General features: G+C 44.0%; 1 long non-coding RNA gene across 1 annotated transcript; it reads right to left on the bottom strand.

Moving 5' to 3' along the window:
• LOC142835490 (uncharacterized) lies at positions 1-25,344 on the bottom strand. The gene is made up of 3 exons (XR_012907897.1): positions 25,264-25,344; positions 5,506-5,721; positions 1-89 (listed from the first exon to the last, which is right to left on the bottom strand). It is a non-coding gene; the product is annotated as an uncharacterized LOC142835490 (long non-coding RNA).

Here is a 25,344-nt window from a genome sequence, read left to right as displayed (position 1 = left end):
ATCTTTGAATTCTTTGTAGTTCACAGGTTTCTGAATAATGCAGGCTCTTGGACCATTTGGAGAATCCGCTGGTGAATATTTAACTATTTCTGCAAATGAAAGGGAGAGGGTGAGAATTAGACCAGCATATTTTCCTTTCTGAAGACAGTCTTGGAAAAGCTGGGCTCCTGGGGGAACCGGGTTGCTTTTCAGGAGGAAAAAACACAAGGTGGAGCCCATGTTGCTGAACCTCTTCTCTGAGCACCCATCGTCTGAGTACAGTACTCATGTGTAAAATTCTCAAAAAGATTAATGCTTGTAGGTTCATCTGTCAAAGAGCTAAAACAGACCACTGCCCCAGAAAGGTATGAGCTTAAGATGCTGACTAATGGCTCAAAAAAAGAAGTATTTCTTTTCTCTATTCCCAGCCTCTATCATCAGCGCCCACCCCCCCACCAGATCCTTTTTCTGTTCCATAATGAAGGAGAAAAAAATCTCTTAAAAGGTGGGTGGGGACCCAAGGAAAGACTGTCCCAAGAGATTCTATGAATCTCTTCTTGTTTTTCTTTCCTCTTTAGCTGCACCAAAACCCACAATTCATCTTTCAATTTTTTTTAACCTTTAGAGTCTCATTCCAGGCAGGCACAGAGTTTTAAAAGTTTATTTTCCTCTCTAACAGTACTAAGCCACGAGCCCCATGCCTTTCATCATGAAGAGACAGAATGCATCTGTTTTCCACAAGTGCAGTTTACCAACAAGCCGAGAACACTTAAAAATACAAAAGTCCTACCGAGCGGCAGGAAGGAAAAGGCAAGACTCCTGTGTTGGCCAGCGTCGGAACCCACGACCGAGTTCCTGAAAACCTATACGAGAGAAAGAAAGAGAGGGAAAAGGGGAGGAGGGGCAGAGATGAAATGATGGTGAGGAAGGAAAGGCAGATTTTCCACACACGTGCAGCTGTTTGAATATTCTCTGTGCTGCCTCAAGACACAGCTGTATATAAAACACTCCCCTTTCTCCTTCCTAATGGACCCCTATTCATTTCTATTTAATGAACCACAAATGTTATTCCGAGGCTGCTTGATTTTGAAGAACACTGACTAGTTGGGTGCTTGTTAGGCGCTAGTTGGCATGGCCGTGCCCGCCTCATATAAATGTCTGTGGCCTTTCAAAGGTCTTAACAGGACATCTTTGAAGCACGCCAGTTGCCATGGTCACCGGTGTACCCATTTGCAAGGAAAATTGGAAGCCATGCTCATTACGTCAGAAACGACATCGGGTGATAAAGAGAGCAGGTTTGCTTCAGAGTTGGCAACTGACTGTTTGTTAGCCTCCCCGCCCACACGGTTCCATCGAACAATGTCCCATTCAACTGCTGAAGTCAAAGTGTACAGCTCCCATCTTTCCAAATGGAGCAGGGGTGTGTGTGTGAATACAAAACCATCACTAGCAGACACCCAGCTCAGGCGAAGGGTGACCTATTCTGGTGACTGTAAGAGCGACGGAGGCAATCATATGAGGGATGGAGCAAAGCCACAAAAGCACACATTCTTTTAAAAGATTTATTCTTTTACGTGTGTATACATTTGCTTGTGTGTATTTATGTGCACTATAGGCAAGCAGGTGGCTTTGGAGGCAAGGTGAGGCCGTCAGATTCTTGGGAACTGGAGTTACAGCTGTTAATTGCTCGCCGAGTTACAGCTGTTAATTGCTCGCGTGGGAACACAACTCAGGTCCTCTGGCAGCTGAGCTATCTCTCCAGCTAAAATAGCCTGTGTTCTAGAACTATCTAGCATGAACTAGATGGTTGTGTTGGGCTCTAACACTTTTCAATTTCTTTAGCCATAAACTGAGGTGGGTGAGAGAGAATACCCTGTAAAATATCTTAATCTAAGTCAGGCATAGTGACCGGCACTTTAATCTTGGCATTTGGGAGGCAGAAGCACACAGATCTCTATGAGTTCAAGACCAGACTGGTCCACACAGTGAGTTCCAGGCCAGCAAGGGCTGTATAATGAGAACCTGACTAAAAAATAAAACCCCATAATTTCCCAAGTTCTGTGATTCTAAAGCACCCTGAGTTCATGCTTTCATGTCTTGAGTTCAAACACATGTACACTTGTGCGCGCACACACACAGACAGAAATAGAGAGGACCTGCAGAGAATGCTTTCTTTCTTCTAAAAAAATCTGAAGTTGAGAGTGTCATTAACATAACTGACATTTTTATATAAAGTATCACCCCTTCTGCACACCACCCTTATCTGTAATACAGATGCTCAACTTGAAAACAAGTTACATAGTTCCCCAACCTCCGACTTGAGAGTCCTCGTGAAAACACATGACTTAATTATTTTAGGTGCGGTAACTTAGGGCCAGAAAGACAAACATTGCGCATTCTCTTATATGTGGCTCTTGGGTTTAGCTCCGTGTTTAATTTGGAGTCTCTGTCGAACCCGGAAAACTAGAAAGGGGCCACTGTGGGAGGAGGAGGAACAAACTGTCGAGAGACTGATCATAGCACACAGTGATGTGGGGAATAACGGGGAGGGAGCCTAAGTGGGGAGAGGGGGGGAGGAGAGGGAGGCAGGGGGAGTGAAGGAGAGACCCAGGGTAGGGCTAACTACCGCCGAGGATGTTTGGAAATACACATGGAAACCCACAATTTTATCAACTCTCTATCTCCCTATCTAATATGTTTTAATTTACATAGGGACTATGGTCCTGTCAGAAATCACAGATCAGAAACACAGTGTCAGATGTGGAATGCTTCCCCTAGAGTATACCTCTGGGGTCTGTCTTAGGTAGGGTTTCTATTGCTGTGAAGAGACACCATGACCATGGCAACTCTTGTAAAGTAAAAACATTTCATTAGGTTGGCTAACATCTTCAGAGGTTTAGTCCATTATCATGGTGTGACATGGTGGCGTGCAGGCAGATATGGTGCTGGAGCTGAGAGTCCTACATCTTGATAGGCAGGTAACAGGAAATGGTCTGAGACACTGAGGGGTATCTTGAGCATAACATAAAACCTCAAAAACCACCTCCACAGTGACACACTTCTTCCAACAAGGCCATACCTCCAAATAGTGCCACTCTCTTTGGGGGCCATTTTCTTTCAAACCACCCTAGGGTTCCACAGGACCTCCCACCTCCCAAATTCAGGGTACCACCATGGAGCTCTTGGTTGCCCACTGGAACTTGATGGTAAGACCCTACTGCCAAAGACATCAGTCAGAGAACATGGAGAAATCAATTCGGTACTGACTGACCAAGAATTTCTGCTTCTGGTTAGCGTTCATAGGACTGTAAGACCCTTTATGGGATGCTGAGGGAGAATATTTGGTAGTAGTCTTACCTAGCTGTGAACTCTGGGAACGGCAATAATATGCCCATGGGTGTAATACTGGAACGAATATTAGGGGGTAACTAACCAATTTCTGAGGAAATGCATACCTGGTACTATAAATCTGGCCAATAACTGGTAGCTGGGGTGTTCATAGGCTCTAGGAGTGAGGCTATTACTATTTTTTTTTGCTAACTGGACATAGAATTAAACTATCTTCTAAATTCTGAGTATGTACACTCTACCCATAGGATAATGTTCCAAGATCTCATCAGGGAAGTTTCTTTGTACAGTAGACGGTGTTTGATGTAGACTCATATCTAGCCAAAGTGCAGAAGGACAAGTATCTGTGGAGTGCTTGACTATCAATGTGACATCTGTATCACCCCTCTTCTCCCAAGGTTCAGGATCACCATGGGAGAGGGGATTTAAAGAGTGAAAGAGCCAGAGGTCCCAAAGAATCTATCTATAGAAAATAGTGGTTTCTGGACATGATGGAAGTGCGGCACTCCCGAACTCAGAGCAGCTGTGGTTGGGTACACAAGACCTGTGCAAAGTCAAGCCAGTCAACAACTCATGAGCACCCACCCCTAGATGGTGGCTTCAGGGGGAAAGAGAGCCAGTTGTCTTTAAGGGCGTGGCCTCTGGTGTATTGATCAAGTTCCAGTGGATGGCCCAAACCCATGAGTTTATGAGCAACACAAACTGGACTAGGCAGGTCATAAAAAGAAAAAGGAGTTCAGGAAGTTGAGAGGGGTCAGGGTGGATCTGGAGGAGCTAGCGGGAGGAGTGGAGTGGAAATATGATCACAATACATTACATTCTTATGTGAAATTCTCAAAGAATTAATAAAATATTATATAGAAAGGCTGAAGCCAATGTGCTATGCCCTCCATGAAGTTGTAGGTAGACCTCCGAGTTACAGAGCATGCCTGAGAAAGAATGAGCTATACAAATTAGTGAGAAAGTTCCACTATTTGGTTATTATAGCTTTATAACAGAGCTTGACATCAGGAATCGTAAAACCTCTGGAAGTTCCTTTATCGTACAGGATTGGTCTAGCTATTCTGTGTTTTCTGTTTTTCTATATGAATTTGAGTAGTTTTCTTTCAAGGTCTGTGAAGAATTGTGTTGGAATTTTGATGGGGATTGCACTGAATCCATGAGTTGCTTTTGGTAAGATGGCCATTTTTACTGTAAATCCTACTAATCCATGAGAATGGGAGATCTTTCTATCTTCTGATATCTTCTCTAATTTCTTTCTTCAAAGACTTGAAGTTCTTGTCCTACGGCTCTTTCACTTGCTTGGTTAGAGTTACTCCAAGATATTTTATGTTTGTGGCTATTGTGAAGGATGGTGTTTCCCTGATTTCTTTCTCAGCCTGTTTATTATTTGAATATAGAAAGGATACTGATTTTTGGAATTAATCTTGTATTCAGTCATTTCACTAAAGCTGTTTACCAGCTGTAGGAGTTCCCTGGTAGAATTTTTGAGGATATATATAACCTATACCACTCTTGAGCATGTACCCAAAGGATATTTAATCATATCACAAGGACACTTGTTCAACTCTGTTTGTAGCCATATTTGTAATAGCCAGAGCCTAGAAACAATATAGATTTCCTCAACCAAAGAAATGATAAAGAAAATGTGGTAAATTTACACAATGGGGTATTAAGCAGCTGTTAAAAAACAATGACATCATGAAATTCGAAGGCAAATGGGTGGAATTAGAAAAAGTCATCCGGAGTGAGGTAACCCAGACCCAGAAAGACAAATATAGTTTGTACTCATTCATAAATTGATAGAAGTTGTAAGGTAAAGTATAATCGTGGATCCATAGATCCACAGAGGTTAGATAACAAGGAGGGCCCAAGATGGGACACATGAATCTCCCTGGGAATGGAAATAGAAGAGATCTCCTGGGCAAACTGGGGGAGGGTGGGAACATGAGGGATTAGGTTGGGGTGGGATAGAGGTGGAGAGTAATGAAAGGGATGTCTTGATGGGGGGCACATTTCAGGGTCAGCTTTAACTGGCTTCTTAGTTTTTCTCTCTTGTATTTTTTTTTTTTAAAGTCTTTCCTTGTTGGTTTTCTTCCCTTATAAACGCACGATTACAAAGCCCATTCCCTGAAACAGAGAGAAGTTGTGGAACTGGTAATACGCCTCATGACTTACCCTTTAATTGCATGCACAGCCAGGGGCCTGTCAGTTCATGGAAACCATACTGAGGGCCGGTGAGGCAGTCAGAGGATAAGGGTGCTTGCAACCAAGTCTGAAGACCTGAGCTCCATCTCTAGAAGCCACAGAGTGGAACGTGACAATCAGCTCCAGAAAGTTGTCCTCCGAGTACCACACACATCCACTATGGGACATATGTGCTGTTCTCTCTCCCTAAAAAATAAAAACAAGAAAAAAAACCCCAAACAAATAAAAGACAAAACAAAAAGAAACATATATAAATGATTTAAAAAAAAAAGAAAAAAAGCGTACCAGCAATTCCTACAATTTCAAATAAGTCTAATAAGTACCACTGATCAGATGTTAGGGAAGCAGAAGCAAACAGGAGAAACGGATAGAGCAGAGAAGGTAAATTAGAGAGTGTGGGAGGACGGTGTGGGGTTTTCTCTGCTGTCTGTGGGTGTCTGTGAGCAGCAAGGGTGACTGGAGGGCAGAGTACTGCAGACACATAGATGCCGCCAGGACAAGGAAGTCTGTATGGCTATGCTGACGTCACAGGAGGCAGGTAGGAACCAAAGCACCTATCCTTCATCTTTCCCTAGTCTTCCAGCAATCTGCGCCTTGGCAGAGCCTCATAGGCAGCAGCTGGTGAGGGAAGACAATGTTGTTGTTGTTTTTTTTCTCTTGTAAGTGTCATCCCCGGTATCACCAACCCAAAAAGGACAAAATTGGTTTGCCACTCAAATGTAGTCACTACCCACAAGTACAAGCACCCAGCTCTTCTCAACTTTCTCTCCTTAGAAGTGAGAAATTGTCCATATTCAGAACAGAAACTCTGCAGAGACACCAGTGTGAGAGGTGCTTGAGAAACATGCTGAATGAAATGACCAGAGCAGGAGAACGGAATTCTAAAGCGGAAGCCTGGTGCCATGGGCTTTGCACTCTCTTCTTCTTTCTTCTGGGACTTTTATAGCAGTTTGGATGAGAAATGTTCCTGATAGGCCCAGACATTTGAACACTTGGTTTCCAGTTGGTGGCACTGTGGAGAGAGGTTTAGGAGGTGTGGCCTGGTTGGAGGAAGTAGCTGTTGGAGATGGGAGAGTTCATAACCCTGCCTGTGTCCAGTTGGCTCTTTCTGTTTTATGCATATGTGTAATGAGTCTTTCTCTGTTCTGCCAGACAGCTCTCAAATACCAACACAGACTTCTTATTAGTGACGAAAGCTTGGCCTTAGCTAAGGTTTGTTTCTCGCTAGCTATTGTAACTTAAATTAACCCATTTCTCTTAGTCTGTGTGTTGCCAGATGACTCATGGCTTTTACCTCTCCCCCCTGCATGTCCCACTTCCTCTGCTTCCAGTCGGCGACTCCCCTTTTCTTCTTCCCAGAGCTCTCCGTCTGGAAGTCCTGCCTATACTTCCTGCCTAGCTCTTGGCCATTTAGCTTTTCATCAAAGTAAGCACAGTGGCATATCTTTACACAGTGTAATCAAATATCTTTCAACACATATGTTTGATATATAACCTTTCAGCTTCCCGCTCTGGCTGCCTGCTGCCATGTTGCCGCCACCATTATGGCCTCTAACTCTCTGGAGCTATAATCCAAAGTAAACCTTCCTCTGTAAGCTGCCTTGGTTGAGATATTTCATCACAGCAACAGTGTATATAGCAGCTAGTACTGCTTTGGTTGTACTTTTCATTTCTAGTTGATATCAAAATATTCCATTTACTGGACATTTATATTATAGAAAATATTCAAGATCATTTTATTGCTTTTACATATCTTGCAAGGAGAGGCATTCTTATTACATTTTACAGAGGAAAACACGGGGGTGGTGGATGAAGCAGTGTGCCGAAGATCAGTCAGTGGCATCTAAATCTTGGCTCCCAGACGCCTGCTAGTTTAGTTGGTAGCGCAGCAGACTCTTAAATTTTAGCTCTCATGTTTCCAGAGTCTGCACTCTGCTTGCCAGGTACTTTACAGTATACAGACCGCTGCCTGCAGAGACCTCGTTACTATCTCAGCTGCCCTGTCAGCAGACCCCTTCTGCCCTGCAGGCTTGCACAGACCATGCCTGCATAAGCAGCTTCTATCTCCTGAGAAACTAATTCTTCTTCTCTCTTCCCTTCTCTCCCTTGCCCACCCGTCCCTCCATTATGTCTCCACTTCCTTTCCCACCAACTCTCTACCTCTCTGTTCTCTCTCTTTTTATCTTAATGATTCTAATAATGATTCAGCTACGGGAATATTTTAAAGGAAGATATTCACCATGAGAAGCCCCTTTAGGAGCATCTCATGAGAATTACCCTAAGGTGAAGGAGTGCATCTGGACTCTACTGATGTCCTAAGCACAGATTTTTTTCAGTGTTGACCACACTGCATGCTGGGAATGTCAGCCCCTGGTGACTGATCTGCTGTTATTGGGCATCTGTTATTGAGACACAGCCTCACTCTCTGTGTGATGTGTTGACGATGGCTGCCTTCATACACCAGTGGACGAGCCACAACAGGAATCGTGTGGCCTACAAAGACCAATTCATTTCTGGTCTGCCTTTTTCTGGGTAGTTTACCAGCCCCCGGGCTACCCTGACTAAGGACCTAACTGACCCCAGCTACTCCATAGCTGCCTGCAAGTGCACCATCTTCATGCTTTGGGTCGGAAGACTGCAAACCACACCAAATACGCAGAAACTTCGGATCCAGAGTGTGGCTTCCAGTGGTAGCTTTTAAACTGTTCCTTCCTCCAACAAGCATATACTCCTTGGGCCAATTGAAGGTGTTGTTTGTTCTTTAAAAACTCTGAGTTGTTTGTATACGTCATTTTAGGGTTTACACACACACACACACACATGCAAGGTACAAGTCTCTTTGATTTCAAATGACACACAAGAACATAAACTTTAGAGCAAACACTCTTACAGAAAAAGGTTTAAGAACATTAAATGTTTCTCTTATATTGGTTCATTGATTGTACGGAACTACTGTCATTGCGCCAAAAATCTCCTAGCCGACCCTGCGACAACTGATGTAAATCAGAACAGAGAAAATGTTGCTTGAATTCACTTGAGTAGGAATTGTGTGCAGAGCGAACGTCTATGTGCGGTCACCGCGGCCAGTGCTAGACGCGATCATTCCGCTGCTACCGTGTAACAAAGTCATAGCGCCGTAGTAAAGAAAGTGCTGATGGTTTGCACACACTGTGTGGTGCCCCCGTGCAAGCCCTAGGGCAGTGGTTCTCAACCAGTGGGGCTTGACCTCACAGATCATATATCAGATAGCCTGCATATCAAATATATACACTGTGATCCATAACAGTGGCAAAACTGCAGTTATAAGGTAGCAATAAAATAATTTTATGATTGGGGGGGGTCACCATAACATAAGGAACTGTATTAAAGGGTCACAGCATTAGGAAGGAAAGGGGTAAAATTTGGGCAAAGAAAAAGTTATTGTGCTTGTTTAATTCATATGAAATTTAAATACCCAGTGAATGTCTACTTCATTGATTTCTCCCCATCTCTGATGACAATACTAGTTCTTTTATAATATTAAATGGGAAACATTGCTCAAATAGAGATATCATTTAAAATATAGAGCAAGAATATCGTTGGGGAGTTTTAAAAATATGAAATCTCGTCTTTACTCTCGGGCACTTTACAATCCTGTTGGGAAACAGCAATAAAACTAGAAGAATGTAAATACTAATACAGCTAGCTCTGCCAAGCTTTCATTGAAGGAGCTGTTCCTCAAATTCCTTCGGGCATGAGAGCTCTCCTGGTGAGCAGGGAGCTTACACATTCCCGACACATCGTTTCTGATTTTGAAATCTGGGTAGGGCTCAACCCTCTTCATATATCCAGGTACTTGGCTTATTGGTTTGGGTTGTTCACAAACCATGCACCACATGCTTGCAAAAAATACCTGCAGAAGGCAAGGAGCTGGTTCAAAGAGGGCGGGATTGGCCATCATCCTTAGAGGAGAGTTAGGGAGCCTGAGAAGATTCCTTTCCTCACGCCTTCTCCCCGACAGCTTTCTAACCCTTGTCATTGGGAAACAAACACTTCTGCTGCAGGGTAACATGTTTCTTTGATTTGGAGCATTGTCCACAACGAAGCCAAAGCATATAATCAGTGAGCTGATAGGTATTGTGTATACATCAGTTTGGCTGACTTGATTCATTCTTCCTTGAGGGAGATGTTGATGGGAGAGCGGCAGGCACCGAGGGTCGTGTTACACAGAGTGCTGGGATAGGACTACCCAAGCATCTCCACGACCTCAGGAAGAATGGAGAAGTAGTGGAGATAGTGGACAGGGACACATGGTGTCTAGTGGATTTTTACTTAAGCATTGGTATGGTACAAAAAAAAGATGCAGATGTTCATTTACTTGTACGATAGAAGTTTGATAAAAACACAACAGGGATTCTCAGTAAAATTATTTTTGCTCTTATTCAATCTGTGCATATTTAGAAAGGTCCCTAAATTTAAACATTATAAATCCCGGGCGTGCCTTTAATCTCAGCAGTCAGGAGGCAGAGGCAGGTAGATCTCTGTGAATTTGAGGCCAGCCTGCTCTACAAAGTGACTTCCAGGACAGATGGGGTTATGTGGGAGCTGCTGTCTCAAAAAAAAAAGTTATAAATTGATATGCTTCTGAGTTGGGGGCTATTGCTTTGTACAGGCTTACTTCGCAGCTATAGATTTTAGAGCAGTATGTCTCAACATGCACTTTATGGCCCCCTCAGGGGTCTAATAACCCTTTCCCAGGGTCACCTGAGACTGTCGGAAAACACAGGAAAGAATGATTCATACAGTAGCAAAATTACAGTTATGAAGTAACAATGGAAATAATGTTATGGTTGGAGGTCACCACAACATGGGAACTGGATTAAAGGGTGGCAGGATTAAGAAGGTTAAGAACCACTGTTTCAGAGATTAGCTGTGGTAAACTATGGGGCTGTCTTGTTCTAGGAGAGCAAATAGATTTCGACTCTGGTACAATCTCAATTGATCGGTAGTGATGGGCCTGGTGGAATGAGTCGTGGGGAGTGAATAGCAGTGTCTGCTTAGTGTGTCATGGGACTCAGCAGGGCTCCAGTTGTCTGGTACCCTAATTTTACAGCTATCCAGAAATTAAAATTCAGACTTAGTTGACAAGAAAGCCAATGGGAAAAACTGAGAAATTTGTAACTTTGCTGCGGCCATGAACACAAAATGACTTGATTATCCCTTATTACAGAAAGTTGCCTACAGGACTCCCAGTGTTGAAGAACAATCTGCCGCTGGGTGACTAGGTCATTGTGTGTATTGGGTTAGAGTCCATTGTTCACATAGTCACTTATCATTAGAATGGAATGTGTCAAGGGATCCAAAAACAGAAACTTAAACAGTGCAGGGCTAAAGTCTGCATGCACACACACGTTTGGCAGAGCTTTGAAATTGCAAAGCAGGCCCCCACGTTCCATCAGGAAATGGGGCAGAAATGAACGTGGTCTCGATTACAAAGTCTCACCTCCCTCCACTTCTCTCTGCTCTCCGTGCCAATCCTTTGGGGGAGCTCTGCATACTCTGGGGTGTTAGAGTCACATGATCTACATATTTGGTCATAAGATGCAAAGGTAAGGCTGCTCTTTGTTAGTGAGAAAGTGGAAAGCCTTGGGATTCTGACCAGAAACCAGTTTCGGCCTTTTTGGGGTTGTAAAATAGCAGAAAATGAACACCATTTAGAAGCTATCCTCACAGATGTAGCTGGTGAGAAGTTTTGTTAACACTTTCTCCATCCTTCCTAGAAGACACAGTTCACACCCACTTTCCTGCCGGCCAACTACGAGAGCCTCTGGAGAGCTGACTTTAAAAATTCCATTAAACACTTGAACACCAGGAAATGCCTGACACTTGCATCCTTTTGCCTTTTCGTTCCTCCTCCCTTGGGCTTTTGACTCAGAGATTGGCTTCCCTCTATTCCTTCCCATCCTCAGTTCATATAACACGGTGAGACGTTCCCACCCTTTGCCCAATTATGGATTCATCTACTTCCCTGCATCTGTAGGTTTTATTTACCTGGCAAATATTTGTTGATTGCCTCCTGCATTGCCTTGACCTGAACAGCTTGGGTCCTGGAACTCTGACAGAGGTGGTGAAGGAATGCATACAGGAAACACACACACACACAAACACACACACACACAAACACACACACACACACACACACACACTCACACACACACACACACTGCTAAGAGCAGGTGGAGTTCTAACAGCTGCAGCCCAGGACCTTAGCATGTGTATTAGGTATAGCACAGGGAGATGGGTTGATAGTCATTGTGGGTGAACGTCTCAGGCTGGAACATCAGGAGTTCTTTATAAACTCTCTTTCCTGGGGAAAGCTTTGTCATCTTTCTTGAACCTGGCCCATGTGGGTGATGGCTTTGCCAGTGTAGCATGGGCCAATTGGTCTCAGAGTCCTAGGCAGACTGTGCATGTGTCAAAATCACATTCACTCAAGACTTGACTCACTCAGGGTGTCCTCTGCTCCCTCCAAGGGGTTACTGTCAGAAACACATCAAATATAGATCCCGATCACATTAGATGATAGCTAGATTTACACAAGAGAAGAAGGATTAGGTTAGACGAGATGGGAGGAACCTTCAAGGAAGAAGGAACTGCCTGGGGAAAGCCAGAAGGCAGGAAGGAGTACAATAAAAACAGGAAGTAGACTACTGGTGTGTGTGTGTGTGTGTGTGTGTGTGTGTGTGTGTGTGTGTACACGCGTGCCGCATGCTCAATGGCCATAGGGTATGTGGTTTGAATATTTGTCTGTTCTAAACCTTCTGTTAAACTTGAATTGCCATAACAATTGCATTAAGAGGCAGGAACTTTCATAGGTGGCTGGACCACAGGGTTCTACCTCCAACAGGTATTAATGGCATTGATTCTGGAGTAGGTGCTTACACCTCTTCTATCTCTCTGCCATGTTCTCTCTCTCTCTCTCTCTCTCTCTCTCTCTCTCTCTCTCTGTGTGTGTGTGTGTGTGTGTGTGTGTGCCCATCTTTCTTTCGTTCACCTTTCAACACAGGATAATGCCATAATAAAGTCCTGACAATGCGGAACCCACCCACCCAATCTTGTAACCCAGCTTGCAAAGCTGTAAGAAGCAATCCTTTGGTTCACTGTGACCCTGCAGCATTCTGTCTGCACAGAATAAGACAGACTCAGCAATACACTGATGGTACAGAAATTTAGACGCTATCAGTTCACAGAGGGTCTAGGCTGTGGTAAAGAATTTGAGTCAGGTGGTGGTGGCCTACACCCTTAATTCCAACACTTGGGAGGCAGAGACCGGTGATGAGCTCGAAACCAGCCTGGTCTACAGAGCAAGTTCCAGGACAGGCTCCAAAGCTACACAGGGAAACCCTGTCTTGAAAAAAAATCAAAATCATCATCATCATCATCATCATCATAATTAAATAAATAAAAATAATTTGGACATGAGCTTATGAACAATGGGACACTCGCCTGTGGGAATTTCTGAAGAGTATACCTTAGGGATGACAATTCCCAAGAAGCTTTTCCATTTTCTTAGTGTGTTATTTGAAAATCTATAACCGTTGTCTTGTGTCATTATACTATGTTCTCCTTGTAGGCGATAATCCTGTCTCTGTCATCATTGTGTAGCTGGTAGTGAAGCTAGCAGGGCGGTGTGTAATGGAAAGGGCTTGGGAACCAGGCATGTCTGGCTTGGATTCTTGTGACTATGCTTTGGTGTACCAAGAGAATATAATGAGAGGGCCCACCCTGGGTGTAGGCAATAAGGGTGTGTGTGAGTTGCTATTGAGAATGCAGAAACAATAATACACTCAAATAGAAGTTGATCTGTTTTTTATTATCACCATGTGCTGGTGATGCTATACTGTGTGTAAGTGTCAAATGGAAGAGTCATCGTCTGTGGATCTGGATTCTAAACAACTGAGTGGTTAAGGTTGAGGTCTGTGTATTAGGAAAAACGTAGACATAGAAAAGTTGACCAAAGGAAAAGTCACCATGGAGATTCTGTCATCAGCATCCTGAATAGCCTCAGCTGACTCTCCGCCTACCATCGATCAATCTTTCATCCATCTATTACCTATACTCTCTCAAGTCAGATGCAATCATGAAGACACTGTTCCCTAAATACTTAAACTTGTGTTTTATTGACTGGACTTATTACTTATTCATGGGCGTCCAATGCTTGTTTGGGGATATTTTTATTTCCTGTACAATGAATTTGGATGACATAAAATGCATCAATCTGAAGGCCGTCAATTGATCAGTGTTCACAAATCCATACACCTGTGCCCCGACACCACGATCAAAACACACAAAGTCACTAGAGCCACACCGAGTTCTCTATGTACCTAACCAGCAATCCAACCATCTTTTCTCAAGGTACCACTCACTGTAAAGACTTTTGTCACTACAGTATGGTTTGCCTACTCCAGACCCTCACAGAAGTGGTGTCTGCAAACATGTATTTTAGCCATTTCTCTCAACATATTTCAAATTTAACCATATTGCTTTGATAGGTTGTTCTTGTTTAGTTTTCATACCAGTTATATTTTTGTTTTATTAGTTTTATTATCAGTTCAACACAAAACTAGAGATACCTGGGAAGAGTGAACCTTCTTAATTGAGCTATCGACCCCATCAGATTGACCTGTGGTCATGTCCATGGGTAAATGGCCAACCCACTATGGACAGCACCATTTATTGGTAGGTGAGCCTGAGATGTATTAAGAATTTTGTTTGATCAGGCCAAGGGAAGTCTCTGAGTTAGGGTTTCTATTGCTGTGAAGAGACACCACCATCATGGTAATTCTTATTAAGGAAAAATAAACTGGAGTGGCTTACATTTTCAGAGGTGTAGTCCATTATTATCAGGGTGCAGTATGCTGGCATGCAGACAGACATGATGCTGGAGCTGAGATTATACATCGCGATAGGCAGGCAACAGGAAGTGGTCTGTTTCACTGGGCATGGCTTGAGCATATATGAGACCTCAAAGCCCACCTTCACAGTGACACACTTCCACCAACAAGACCACACCTACTCCAACAAGACCACATCTCCCAATAGTGCCACTCCTTTGGGCGGTCGTTTTCTTTCAAACTACCACAGGGAGCAAGGCAGGAAGCTGTGTCCCTCTGTAGTTTCTGCTTCAGTTCCTGACTGAATTCCTGTTCCGGCATCCCTTGATGGGTGTACTATGACCTGCAAGATGCAATAAACCCTTTCCCCCACATTGCGTTTGGTGATGGTGTTTATCACAGTAGCAGAAAGCATCTGAATGTACCAGTTTCTCAGGAGCATCTGAATGACTATGCTATAGTTCATCTTTTTTCATTGATGCGTATTTAGGTTGTTACCCGGGTTTGGTTGCTAAGCAAAAAAGGCGTGTTTAGCTTTTTTTATACAGTATATTTTATGAATTTATATTTCCTTTCTCTTGAGAGCATGTTTACAAGAACTGTCAGGTTGTAAGGTAGGCACAGTCTGATTTATCAGAATCTATAAGACTGTCCTAGAAGGGCTTTCCTTTTCCGCTCTCTCACCAACAAAGCACAAGAGTACCGGTTGTGCTGCTGTTCTTTGTCATTCCCTAATATTTAAAAAGTTTAGCTATGCTAGTGATTATGTAAGGATATTGTGGTTTAAAATGGAATTTCCCTGATCAGCAGATGTTAAATGCCTTTCCATGTGCTTATCAGCCCTCCCCCATAGCTCTTCCTCAGCATCTGCTCAAACCCTCCCCCACCACATTTTTATTGGGTTGCCGTCTTTATATCATTCTGTGTGGTAGTTTAAATGAGATGTCCCCCATAAGTATCCAGAATTTGAATCAACTTGGTCCTCAGTTGATAGAACTGTCTAGGAAGGATTTAGAGGTGTGGCCTTGTTGGAGGAGGTATGTTATTGGGGACACGGGCTTTGAGTTTCAAAAGCCCACAGTATTCCCAGTGTCTCCCTTCCTGCTGCTCGTAGATCAAGATGTGAGCTCTCAGTTGTACCTGCTGCAATGCCTTGGCTCTACCATCATGGACTTTAGCTTTCTGGAGCTGTCAACCCAACTGAATGCTTTCTTTGGTTGAGCTCCCTTGGTCACAGTGTTTTGCCACTGTTATAGCATTGTATATATCCCAGAAGACAGTGTTTTTTGGTCAGATACATATTTGAGATTTCTACCATCTGTGCTTGCTTATTCATTTCAGAAATGCCATGCCTTTTATGAACGTAGTTTTAATTTTGATGAATCTAATTGATGCACTTTAGCTTTTACATGGTCTTATCTAAGGAGTCTTTGCTCACCCCTAAGCCACTTCCTGTGTCTATTTCAGACTGCTCCGTCTTTCCAGCTCTTACGTTTGCCCGTGACTGTGACTTGGTTCTGCACCAATGCTACACGTATACAGTGCTGGGAGATAGGATGTGCAAGTATCTCTGCTGCATTCTAACTGATTCTGTGCATGTACTCAGGACTGGTACAGCTAGGTCCTATGGCGGCTCTGTCAGGGTTTTGCGGGGCATCCATGGCTACCCTGTGGCTGTATTAACTTGCTCTCTCACAAACCCTGCAGGAAGTTTTCTCCCCCTGTATCCTCTCCAGCATTTGTTTTCCTCCTTCCTTGATGAAGGTCCTTCTGATGGAGGGGAGATGAATCTCGGGATAGTTTGTTCTGTCTCAGCCTGTCACCCAGGATAGCAAACTCTCCATGTGCCTGCTGAGCATCCACACTTCTTTGAGAAGTGTCCCTATGGCTCGTTCCCCATTTACTGACTGCATTACTTGTCCCCTTGATATTTATATTTTTGAGCTGTTTATATAGTCTGGATAGTATGTATGTGTGCATATGCTACATGGTTTTAATGTCAGTTATTTTTTTAAGAATTGCTTTAAGGTTAATAATAAAATCTCTCTGATGAACATGTGCACTGGAAAAAAATGTTTTTTCTTCTGCTGTTTGATGATGTGATCTATAATACCAATTAAGTGAGGTGCTTGACTACGATAGTCATATCTTTTGTCTTAATGAGGTTTTTGTTTGATTTTCCTGCAGATGTTTGAGATAGAAGTGCCAAGTTTTCAGAACATGGGATTGGCCATTTCTTCTTTAATTTTGTCAGTATTATTTAATTTTTTCAGACATTGCCAAGTTCTATTATTAGCTGCATGCACACCAATGACTAGAAGATTTACTTCCCTGCGGGCATTTTATCAGCCTGAATTTTCCCTCTTGGCTATGATAATATTTTCTGTCCTAGGTGTCCACTTTATCTGATTCTCATACAGCAACCCCAGCATTCTCAGATACCACCTATAGTCCCTATTTTATTGTCGTCTTACTTCCAATCTATTTTTAACTTTATGACTTCCAGGTAAGGGTATGATGCCTCTATGTTTGCTCTGCTTAGAGCGTATGGAGCTGCATCTGTCTATAAAAGTATATCTCCTACCCCGCTTAGGATTGCTTTGTTCTCTTCATTTTAGGATTCTAGTGACACACACTTTAGACGTGTATCCCTGAGACTGTTGCTACAGATGCTGCTGTTTCTCTCCCTGCCCCTGCTCCCTCATCCCCCACCCTTTCCCTTCCTTCTCCACCTCCTACCCCTGCTCCCTCATCCCCCACCCTTTCCCTTCCTTCTCCCCCTCCTCTCCCCCTCCTTCATCCCCCACCCTTTCCCTTCCTTCTCCACCTCCTCCCCCCTCCTTCATCCCCCACCCTTTCCCTTCCTTCTCCATCTCCTCCCCCTGCTCCCTCATCCCCCACCCCTTTCCCTTCCTTCTCCACCTTGTCCCCCATTTGCCTCTTCTGTCCCCATTTATCCTCCCCTCCTCTTCTCTTTCTTCTGTTGCCTTCTCCCCTCCTTTTCTCCTCCTCCTCTCCTCCTTTTTCTTCCCTTCCTCTTTTGTCTTCTCACCCTCTTTTTTCACCTTTTCTTCTTTTCCTTTTGTTGTTTTTTTTTAATTAATTTGTTGGGGACTGTGGAACCCCCAGACCCTGAATTTCCTGTAAACAACTATGTTTTCAGCTGCTCTGAGCAAACAACTTGTTTTCCTATGTTTGCAGCTGCTCTGAGCACGAGACCCTCAGGAGTTCCTGATGGCAGGGAAGTGGCTTCTGGTGGGCTTGCAGCTGAGAGTTAGGGTGTGGCCATTTGTTAAGGCAACCCTATATAAACTTCCCTGGACCACAATAAAGTTTGCGTTCTTGATTCAAGGGGCTTCAAGGATGGCCGGTTTCTCTGTGTCTGTGTGTGTGTTTTCATATCCAGCCCCTTGCCTGGCTTGCCAACCGTCCTATAGTACAGGCACTACAGGACCATAGTACATGTAGTAGTACGGATAGTACAGTAGTTCATTTTGATTTATCTTTTTCAGAGTTTAAAAAAGTTACTTTTTAATGCTTTTTATGTAAATAAGCAAATAATTATAATTTTAGTGTGTTTGGGTCCCAGGGAGATAGAATGGTACTTTTTGGGGGAAAGAAGTAGAAACTAGGTGTGGGAATAGCCACAAAAATGATAGTAACAAAAATTGGTTTGTCAAAGCTTTATTCAAATTCGTTTTGAGGGTGAAATGAACAGAGTCAGGCCAACAGGCGGATTAAGTGAGGAGCGGCCTAAGCCAGGACTGGAGGAGTCTTGACTTCAACTTAATGTGAATGAAAAGTGTCCTGGAGAGTAGAAAAGTGTGTCTCTGGGGGTGTCAGTGAAGCAGCTTCCAGAGAGGATTCACTGAGGGGAGAGAAGGTAGAAAGGGAAACTCCGGAATCCAGGCCTGCTCTCTCGGCTTTCTGTCTGCCATGAGGTGAGCGGCCTCTGCCTCACAGCCTTTGCCTGTGTTGTCACAGGGTCTCAGTGGCGCTTAGGACTGCAACTTCCTGCTGAGCTATTTATGGTCAGGTATTTTGTGACACTGTCAGACGTGGGAGAAGATGAACGTATCCTGGGAGTGTGCCCATTAATGGTAACCGTCATCCATTAGCTTTGCTCACATTTTAGCCGGGCAGTGGTGGTGCACATCTTAAATTTCAGCAGTTGGGAGGCAGAGGCAGGCAGATCTCTGTGAGTTCGAGGTCAGCCTAGACTATAGAATGAGTTCCAGGGCAGCCAAGGTTGCACAGAGAAACCTTGCCTCGAAAAAAACATGTGTTTCTGGGGATGTAGCTCAGTGCTACTGTGCTTGTGCAGTACATACAAGACCCCGAGTTCGATCCTCAGTGTCACAAATGCACAAAAAGCATGTTATGTGTGTGTGTATGTGTGTTGTGTGTTTTGCTTTCTATCCTATCTATGAATTATAGTATAGCAATCATTCTGAATGGTCATGATTGGAGTAGACTTACGGTTCTCAGGAGACAGAGTTTAAACTAACTTTTATTTCTGCCCAGGCTGGATCATCTAGACTGGCTACTTCATTTGCATGGCCCAGAACAAGATGAAGATGTAAACTCCTTGTTCAAGGAGTAAGAGTTTCAAAACTATGACAGACAGCATCCAGCTGGTGGGAATCACTCTGAGAACTCTGAGTTGGGACTTCTGGAAACAGCAGAATCTTTAAGGTTGAAAAGGCCTTTGGTACAAGCCCTTGGGGTCACAGAGAAGATATTGTATTTTAGGAAATCATTAAAAATCCAGAGGGGTTTGTAATGATGGTGAAGTTGAGTATAGCCAAGATGTGTATGACACAGGCAGCAGGCCAGCGTAGAATAAAGTGAGATTTCCACATCAACGAGTATATATAATGTAATTTTTATTTTATGGAAATTAGTAAATTAAGTATTATAAGTAGTTTTTTTTCTTTTTTACTACACTATCTAAAGTTTTACATGTTGGCAAAGTTCAAGTTGGCAAAACAAAGGTTTTGTCTTAATTTTCTGTTTTGGGAGATGGCTTTGTAACCGGGACAGGCCGTGTTCCAGTGTGGAAAGCCCGTGGATGGTGCTAGTCGAGAAGAACAACAAACAAAAGCTTCCGTTTCCTCTGGGCTGCGTGTCTCTTGCTTTGCTTATTCGTGGGCAATGAGGTCTTACTGCAGTAGCTACAGCAACTACATTGCCCTGCCAGCTCTGATCACCAAAAAATTGGGATGTGTGTCCTCTCACAATAGAAGGATGATTCGTTATTTTTGCCATTTAAAGCATATTTTTATTTTACCTGTTTGGCCGCTTCAGTGCATGTACCACACGTATGCAGTATCCACCGAGGCCAGCAAAGGGTATAATATTCCCTGGAACTGGATTTATAATGCCTCCATAGGCTGGGTCCTGAACCTGGGTCTTTTGCAAGAGTAGTCAGTGTTCTTAGCTGTTTATATTTTTATTTTATTGTTTATTTATTTTACCATTTTTAAGTGCAGTGTTTACTGTTATGCAGCTCATAAACCCATCCATCTCTAATCCCAGGTATTCAGGACCACATAAGAAACACACAAACCCACAGGCTTCGCTTGCTCCATCTCTTCATCTAATCCTCCCAAAGAAAGCCAACAGAGTTCCAGGGTGCAGCCACTGAATAGATTAGGAGCTTCTCTGCCTACTGCTTTCAGTTGGTAACGTGGTGAAATGTTATTTCTTGATTACTCACAGCAGAACTACAGAAAACCAAAATTGTAAGCCTCAGTCTGAATTCAAAAGAAAACCCTGTGGTCTCCCAGGGAGTGTTATCCTCACTAGGTACAGGAACCAGAGAAACCATTGCCCTCCTGGTCCCCTTGTCCTGTATTCTCTCTGCCTACCTTCTTAGGTGCTTGAATCTCAACCATCTTAGGCTTATTGAGACAGACTTAGCCAAATCAGTCAGCTGGAAATTTCTTATAACAAGTGACCCGGAGTGAGAGAAACGTGTTTCTTCTGGGGGTTTAAAGCCTTGCCTGCCCGTCCTCTTCTTCCTCGGCTCCTTCCGTTTACATGCAAGGGACTCTTAGTCTTCACCTATGGAGATGGGCCGATGTGGTCGTGGTGCTACAGTATTTAAGACATTTGAAAGAAACATCTAGCATTTGTTTAAAGGAATCTATAGGCTAGTGTTTGTGAACTCATCAATACGGTTCAAACTGCTCACATGATCAGGGAAAGATCTAGAAAACAAACTCTTCCACCATGTTAGCTTCAGAGATGGGGAGGAAGACTCGAGAAGCTCAGTGATGTTGATTCCTGGTGCTGTGTCCTAGGAGCTGAGTGCCAACAGAGCCTTTTTGTCCTGTTCGCCTCCCTGGGGCAGGGGAGGAAGATAAGGGAGGATTCCTGGAAACTGCTTTCGGAGAATGTTTCCTGCTGTATGTTTGTCTCCGAGAGATATAATCCACATTATCTCATTAAAGTCTCTAAGAAGCAACATACTAAACCACATGTAATCCATGTTTAGAGTCTATATTGGAGAATTCATTCGAGCCTAGAAATACCTTGTACACATAGTTCTCACCCATACCTTAGAGGGCCAACATTCCCTGGAAGATGACCAGGGTACCGAAATGTTAGTTCATTGCAACTCTTGTTTGTCTCCAGAATAACCAATTCCGTATTTGTAATAGACAAAAGATGCAACGCTTCCTGCCCGCCCACCCCATCTCTCAACAAAGCCCAATACAGTGTTACTCCCTTCCCAAGGAAGGGCTGGTATCTCTCAGGTCCTGAGCGAGTGCCGTGGTCAGAGGTCAACAGGATGATACCCAGGGCTTAGCTGCAACTTCTAGAGCCCTCAGGGGCTTTGACTCCCTGCACGCCCGCCCCCTTAGATGTGCCTGTTTGTCCTGGACTTACGTTAGAAGTCAGACTCGGTCCCCATGTGAAAACTGTTAACGGAGAATTTTTATTTTAGCAAGACCCTCAGAACCTTGCATGTAGCAGGGCTTCCATTTTAACGCAGCCAAAGCTGTGTTTTTTGGTTTGCTTTTTTTATTTAACTTAAATTTTCCTTGGACATACATCAGGCTTTAAATAAGGATTAAAATTGCATTTTCAAATCATGAAAGTTTTGGCCAAAATTTAAAGATGTTTGAAAAGACCAGGTCAGGAGGCTCTCTAGAAGCAAACATCAGGTTTTCTCATCTGCGGTCAGATTCATGGATCACGTGTGAGCTCTGCTCTGTCACGTGCGGGGATCACTGTGCCAGAAGCGTGCTGGCTGTGCCTTCCATTTCTCCAGGCAGGGGCACCGCACCCTGGAGGAGGGCTGAGTGGCTGTTCCTAATTACAGCTGTGGTCTCCGATTCTAATTACCAAAGCTAGCCTCGTCTGTTTCAGAAGTGTGATGATCAGGGTTCTCTTACCATCTTTAGCCTATCCCCAAACTGGAAAAATAACTGCTTGACTTGGTGAAATGAACAAAATGCTGCCGGGTCAGGGTTGCGCAAAGAAAGTCCCGCTCTCTTTCCTTCATCTGTGCAGCCAGATCAACACAGCTAACGAACCTGCAGACTCCAGGCAGAGGAGCCCCGCTCCTTCCTTTCCTAACCACTGTCCCACTCCTGGCGTACTTTGTCACACTCTCAATTCTGCTCTCTCTTGGTCTACCACGAAGGCATCGGCTGGGCTTTCCCTTCTGAATCTCACGGCTGGCCAGTTCCTTTGTACTCATAAGCCTTAGGTCAGAAACACACAGCTGCTGCCCTGGCCTAGGGTGGAAGCTTGGCGGCAGACAGGAGCTCTCTGAACACAGAACCTGTCCTGGCTAAAGGAGAGAACACTCAACCCTCGTGTCTGATGCAGCGCAGTGTCTGGCTCCCCTAGACTTGGTGAACTAGCGCCCACACGCACATCCCAAGGAGCTGAGCTGGCTAGGGCGGGAAGGCCTGTGAAGGCTTCTTTGCTATGTCAATCATGCCCCGTGACCATGTACCTCTCTGTCTGAAACCTAGACGCCTCCCTCCTGAGGCAGCAGGCTTCCTTTGTTTGTACTTTTAGGCAGTTGAAGCAGGGGAGCCCACAGGTGACACAAGGTAGGACTCGGGAATGCTGCAAATGGACGCGGTGGACATTGGACACTGGCCTGTATATGTTGAGTGAGCCTAGACTGTGTCTCTTATAGACAGCAGTGCTATTCAAAATATATCTTCAGATCTCTCTCTTTAAGCTTGTTCTTGAGTTGGGTGGGAAAGGCTACACAGTTACAAGGAGAAATGGTGTCTCTATTTCTATACCAGAGTGTGGGATTGTTGATCTGGGACCATGCAGGCAGGATGCCTTTTTGTCCTGGCATGACAACCAATGGTGTTTGAGGCTGTGGCTGTGGAACATGGATTCCTGAGCCAACAGGATAGGCAACTCCATTCCAATGAGATAGACACATTGGGCAAGAAATTACCAGAATTTGGGAGCTAGTTGTTACTACAGCAAAGTCCTGATTGACTGAACTCCCAGGATAATGTCAAATCAACAACCCTTTTCTCTGCACTTGTCTTCCTCGACAAGAGAATGTTCCTTAGTTTGTGGAGGGATCATTGACGTTTCTGGCTTCGTTCCTTTAGGTATTTTTTGTGCCAGTCTTCACTCCAGGAGACTAAGAGATGAGCCATATAAGAAGTGTTGTATATACTGTCTCCTTCCAAGATCTGTTTTTAGTGACAGCAGAAGTAATGGAGGAATCTCATGCCTACTTTAACCCAGAACTCAAGGGAAAAAGCATGGAAGAGTGGATTCATTTAAAAAAAATAAAAGACAAAAATACAGATTAAAAATAGAATATCAGCAGAAAAGATTCAAGTTTATGAGAATTGTTTTGAAAAGGAGCTGGAGACTGACAGCCACTATAATAAGGAACAGTAATTTTCATTAGTTTTATAGGAGTTTGCTTGAAAGAATGTAACTTACAGCTATTTTCTCTGTTGCCGATGGGCTATATGTCACCCAAAGCTTTCTACTAACAATCTCATCCCTCTTCTCTCACAAATGAAGGCCATCTCTCTGAGTTTTGTCTTGGTTTGGTTTGGTTTTTTTTCAAGCCAGGATTGCATCTCTCTGTTTTAATAATCTAGTGTTTTATAAATATGAGTATAGGATCCGTAAATCAAACTTGGAAAACAAACACAAATCAAAGATGCAGAACTTCATATATTCTGGCAATCAGAAATTACTATTGGCCATTGCTTTCCTGACTTTGGAGATGGGAACTCTACCCCCCATCCCAGTCTGTAAGTTGGTTCCAGAACACTGACCACCAGTGTGATGGTCCTGGGAACTGAGTGCTCAGGAGAGATGTAGGCTTAGACGAGATCATGCAGGTAGAGCCTTGGGACAGGACTGAGGTTCTTGAGGGAGAAAATCAGTTGTCCCCATTCCTCCCCACATAGGGATAACCAGACCCACGCGGTGCAGACACATTCCCATTCCTCCCCACATAGGGGTAGCATGCTATCTCAGAAGTTATTCCTACCAGACCCGTGCAGTGCAGACACACTGATGTCAGATGTCTGCCTCTCAGATGGAGTGGAATAAATGACTCTTCTTTAGAGCACCTGCTCTGTGATATTTGGTACTGGTGGCTCGAGATGACGTGTGGATATACGTTATTCTTCCATGTATAAACAAACGCCCCACGTTTAAAATTTCAGCACAGAGGCGTGCTGCACAGGGGTGGTTAACAGACGCAGAGGTCAAAAACATTTGTCTTTACTTAACTGAGGGTTGTTGTCTTAGTCAGTGTTCTATTGCTGTGAGGAGACACCATGACCACAGCCACTCTTCTGCAGAAAAACATTTAATTGGGGTTGGCTTCCAGTTCAGAGGTTTAGTCCATCATCATCATGGTAGGGAGCATGGTGGCATGCAGGCAGGTACGGCGTGGAGAGGTAGCTGAGAGTTCTACATCTGGATCCTCAGGCAGCAGAAAGAGAATGAGACACACTAGGCTTGACTTGAGCTCCTAAGACCTCAAAGTTTGTCCCCAGAGAGATACAATTCCTCCAACAAGGCCACACCTACTCCAAAAGGCCACAGCTACCCCAACAAAGCCACACCCACTCCAACAAGGCCACACCTACTCACACAGGCCACACCCACTCCAACAAGGCCACACCTACTCCAACAAGGCCAGACCTTCCTTTAGTGCTCCTCCCTATAAGCCTCTGGGGCTATTTTCATTCAAACTACCACAGTTATTAATGTATTTGGGGACAAAGGACTAAAACTTGCCGCGCACCGCCCCCACCCCCTCTGCACTCTATGCGCTAGAATCCAGTTCGCGAGCTTCAGGCAAGGGGCTGGAGGTTGAGAAAACACACAGAGACAGACACACGGATGTCCAATTACTGGTACGAAGCCCTTTTTTTTAATAGCACCATGGAGGCTTAAATACCCAGCAGTCAAAGGCCAACAGGTGAAAATCCCATCCTCTGATGCTCTAGGCAAGGCACAGCTTGTAGTAACTTCAATTAGAAGGCGCTAGCAGGGAAGAGCAGCTGAAGGCCAGGACTCCAATTGGTCCCAACAAAAACTTAATTATTAAATAAATTAATTTCCTTGTAGGTATCATTTATTTAATCTAAATCAAGTAACTATTATTTGAAATAAGTAAATTCTTTGACACCATATTTCTAAACCGCTGTTTTGGTTTTCATACCTCTGCCTAGTCCCTTTCCACACAGCCATTGATCCTCATCAGGGATGAGCTGAGATCCTTTTGTGTATCTCCACAAACACGGATGGTTTCTGCATCACTCAGAATAAACAACGGGCTTGTTTACCTATGTCCTGAAGACAGCACATGGCTTGTCTCCCTGCTTACCTCTGCTTCCATCTCTGGCCTTTGTCCATCCCATACTTCAATGGCACAGCACATGGGCTGCTTGCAAAGGCATCAGGCGCT

Source organism: Microtus pennsylvanicus, chromosome 15 (assembly GCF_037038515.1).
Source record: "Microtus pennsylvanicus isolate mMicPen1 chromosome 15, mMicPen1.hap1, whole genome shotgun sequence".
NCBI classification, from domain to species: Eukaryota; Metazoa; Chordata; class Mammalia; order Rodentia; family Cricetidae; genus Microtus; species Microtus pennsylvanicus.
This window is presented reverse-complemented; position numbering and strand designations above follow the sequence as displayed.